Source organism: Esox lucius, chromosome 9 (assembly GCF_011004845.1).
Source record: "Esox lucius isolate fEsoLuc1 chromosome 9, fEsoLuc1.pri, whole genome shotgun sequence".
NCBI lineage: Eukaryota > Metazoa > Chordata > Actinopteri > Esociformes > Esocidae > Esox > Esox lucius.
The window spans coordinates 23,113,193-23,117,811 of record NC_047577.1 but is presented as its reverse complement, the minus strand read 5'-3'; positions in this window follow the sequence as shown (position 1 = coordinate 23,117,811).

Genomic DNA, 4,619 nt, shown 5'->3' with positions numbered 1-4,619 from the left:
GCATGTCCAGGCCCTTCTGAAGTTTGCCAATGACCATCTGGATGATCCAGAGGAGGAATGGGAGGTCATGTGGTCTGATGAGACAAAAATAAAGCTTTTTGGTCTAAACTCCACTCGCCGTGTTTGGAGGAAGAAGAAGGATGAGTACAACCCCAAGAACACCATCCCAACCATGAAGCATGGAGGTGGAAACATCATTCATTGGGGATGCTTTTATGCAAAGGGGACAGGACGACTGCACCGTATTGAGGGGAGGATGGATGGGGCCATGTATCGCGAGATCTTGGCCAACCACCTCCTTCCCTCAGTAAGAGCATTGAAGATGGGTCGTGGCTGGGTCTTCCAGCATGACAAAAACCCGAAACACACAGCCAGGGCAACTAAGGAGTGGCTCCGTAAGAAGCATCTCAAGGTCCTGGAGTGTCTTAGCCAGTCTCCAGACCTGAAAATCTTTGGAGGGAGCTTAAAGTCCGTATTGCCCAGCGACAGATGGATGAGTGGGCCTAAATCCCTGCTGCAGTGTGTGCGCAAACCTGGTCAAGAACTACAGGAAACATGATCTCTGTAATTGCAAACAAAGGTTTCTGTACCAAATATTAAGTTCTGCTTTTCTGATGTATCAAATACTTATGTCATGCAATAAAATGCAAATTAATTACTTAAAAATCATACAATGAGATTTTCAGGATTTTTGTACCTATGATAAAAATTACAGACTTCTACATGCTTTGTAAGTGGGAAAACCTGCAAAATCAAATACTTGTTCTCCCCACTGTACTTAAATGTTGAGTCTGTGTCTCTCACATGAATTGGCAAATCCTGACACTAGTGTGTTTAGAAATTCTATGAACAGTAAAGAAGCCTGCGTCTTGTGTAACATACATACGTATGTATGGCAGGTCCAGTTAAAAGAGAAAAAGTAGGCACTAAATGTATTTAGAAATAAATGAAGTTTTGTGTCTTATCAGGGTAAGCAGAGAAAAGAGCATTTGAATACTCTAATCTTGAAGTAACAAAAGCATGGACTAGCTTTTATGTATTATTTTTTGACGTTTCCAATTTTTGCAAGGTTCCAGAGATGGAAGAAAACTGCTTTTGGAATATGTTTTAGATGTTTGTCAAAAGAAAGATCAGGGTCCAGATAAGTCCTTCACAGTATTTCTTGTATGACTATACAATTATCAAGGTTCATTGTCAGATCTGACAACATCTCTCTCTTGGACCTTCAAACTAGCATTTCAGATTTTTATCAAGGTTCAAAGTAAAAAAATATGTTTTGAAAAAAATGTCTAACACCACTGAAATGTAAAATGCGACACCCTCACTCTCTTCCTACAGCCTCAAAAAGCCACACGATTATCTCCCCTAAAAACCTGCAATAGCAGATATAAAATATCATGCATTGCAAACCAAGCAATCAATCGAGCAAATGAGGAAGGAGACCGAAACTACCAAAGAAAATCAGATATTCTCTACTGATCCCGCAGCGCTAAGGGCCGATCATATTCATCTCATGTTCATTTAACGGCAGCTTATAACACGCACATTGCAGAGAGTTTAAATGGATTTTAAGGTTTTTGGTTTTTCAGAACCACAGAAAAATAAAACAGAGCCTTGAGTAACACCAAAGCATATCCTACCTTTGATTTGTCAGAGGACAGACCATCAACAGATACAAACTGATATCTTTGAGTGAGATGATCTAAACCAGGCAAGAATGTGTCCACATAAACCAATATGAGTTTTTAATCTATTTAGAAGAATGTAGTGATAAGTTCTGTCAAAGGCAGCACTAAGTTTTTGATTGAGGAACAGAAGCAGTGGTTCAATTTGTAGTGATCTCTCAATTTTAACCTCTCTCTTCCTCACTCAAAAACGTCCTTTCCAACTTCTTTTGAAAGGAAAGAAATAGGTGCAGTTGTCTCTTAATTTTTTCTGGAGCTGTATATTGGTCAAGCACAGGGAGAGGCTCTTGAAGTAGTTTAGTTGAAATATGGTCCAGTTGACAGCTGATAGGTTTAGATGTTTCAGTAAAATTCACAAATTAACTTTTAACAAAGCACACCTGTTGACTGAAATTAATTACGGATGACTACCGTAATGTTTGTGGAGGGTTACGTTTGTGGAACCAGCCTGAGATGATACGTGTACATAATCCTGCCGGAAGTATCCGTTTGAAACCAAGTAGACTTAGTCATTCAAGGATGCCTATGGTCAGCAAAAATCTGCCAAATTCCAGTGAAGTTCGTTAACACAAATAGCCAAACAGCAAACCATGTGACAAATTATTAAGTATGCAGACATGACCTGCGCACAGCCTCCCCTACACTACAGGCATACTCTACATTTTAGTCAGTCTTATTTCATTTGCGACTAAATACATTTAATGTGAATGTTAACAATTAGCGTTTTTCACCTTCCAACCATAAAACCTGATTTAAAAAACAAAACCTTAGTAATCTAGGCAGGAAAAAAACATGTATTGAATTAATTGTATCAAAAATATAAAGGAAATGTTAGAATTCCAGTAAAATATTAAGAATTACATAATTCTTTTCGTACCTAGTACATTTTGGATAAAGGTCCCAAATGTCTTCAAATGCTAGAAATCCTCTTTGAAAAGAGTACTGACTTCCAGAATGCAGCAATAACTCAGTGAAATTACAAGAAACAGTGAAAACCATACAGAGTAGGAAGACGCAGGGCTGGACATATAAACAAATATAAATCAAACTAGGTTCTCTCACCTTACCTGCACAAAATGACCGGACGGCATTCTTTTTTTAGGAGATGATCCTATACAGGCAACTTACAGTAGCAGGTGCAAACCTTTGCCATGCTCAACTAAACTGGACCACACTACCCAACCACGGTGTTTGTCTGCAGAAAAGCAAGGGGAACAATGCTCAAACCCTATCTTAAAATCAAGGGCAGCTTCTCCTCAGCCCAGTCAAAGCTTTCTGCAACTTGGAACCAGCTTTTCCTTGAAGCACAGACAATGGAGAGCCTGCTCATTTTCAGAAATGTCCAAAACCCTACCCATTAAAAGTGTATTTAAAATAACATTCCCAACATTATCAACTTACATTTCTATCTGTCAAACCACCAGGGTCTTTTAAGACAAAAACATAAGAAATGGGCTAGAGTTCTGAATTTCTTCTACATTCCCAATCAACTCTGCACATTGTCTCATACGTTGCAACACCAGATCTTTCCCCGATACCTCTCCCATGTGTGTCAAGTCAAGTGGTGGGTTCACTGCTTCACAGTTTTGCACTTTGTCCAAACCAGCACAGCTGTTGGCCTGGAGTCTTTGGGATCCTTTCGGTCCTATATGTTCTGATATACCCAGACCAGACATTAATTATCCCTTTTTTGATTATCTGGAATTTCAGTGGCTCTGGGCAGATAAACTTAAACCCAACTTGTTGGGGCTGGCTGATACCTCCGGAAGGGGCTGAAGACTGTAAGTTGTGACTGTTGTCCTCTTCAGGGTATACCATTTTTGGTCTGTTTTGTCACTTCTGCTCTCTTAGACCAGGGGTGGGCAAACTAAGGCCCGCGTGCCGAATCCAGCCTGTGAGGCAATTCCACCCGGCCTGCGATAGGTATACAAATATTTTTGAGGGGAAGTAAAACGTAATTCTCCAGCCCATTCTTACACATCGGAATGTAAATTATTTGGACATTATAATGGACATACTGTATACACGTTTTAATTACGGCCCATTTCTGGCCTGCAAATCGTTTATGGTTAACAAATTACAAAACTCTGATGGGGCCCCCGAGCCAAAATGTTTGCCCTCCCTTGGTTTTAGTCATTCAGCAGTGAGTTAATTAGGTACACTGTTATCCAGAATTACACTGGGTTCCACTCAATATCACATGGATACTTACAAAGCAGAATAATGTGACATGTCACAAAGCACTTACATTAATACATTTCTTATCTAGTGACAGTATTCAGTGCATACATTCTCATACTTTTTCCCCAATGGGAATTGAACCCATAACCCTGGTGTTAGTGCTTATGCTCTACCAAGAAAGTTATACAGGGTAAAGTGCATGTTGTCTCCAGAATGGATCCTGGAACATGACAGTGAATTTAGTTCACTTGAGTAGCTTTGCCAGTTCACTCACTGACACCTCGAAAAATCCACAACCTGAAAAACTTAGGCTGTTCTGTAGGCAAAGTCCTGTGGTGAGTGAGAGTACACTTGAAGTACAGGTGCATATTCTCCTCCCCAATTTCACTGTGGGGAACAATTATCCTACACATTTGTTGAGGCAAAAGCAAAAATATGGTGGAATTAAGCAGTTTGCTATGATCCAGAGTATAAAAATGTGAGAGAGCAATTTTTTGGCCAACATTGCCATCTACAGGTAAAGGAGAAAATCACACAAACCTTTTGGTTCCAGGTTGAATGAAATGCCAGACTTTATAAAGTACTATTATATTCATGGTTTGTATTATGTGGTGTTCTGGGTTTTGTGTGGGGATCCTAATACACCACTTGTGTTTGTGCTACAATTTTAGTCAACAGACTTTATGTTAACAAAGGATTGCTTCATAGGACTGCACAACACCAAACAGTATCACAACTGTTTAAAATCAAATA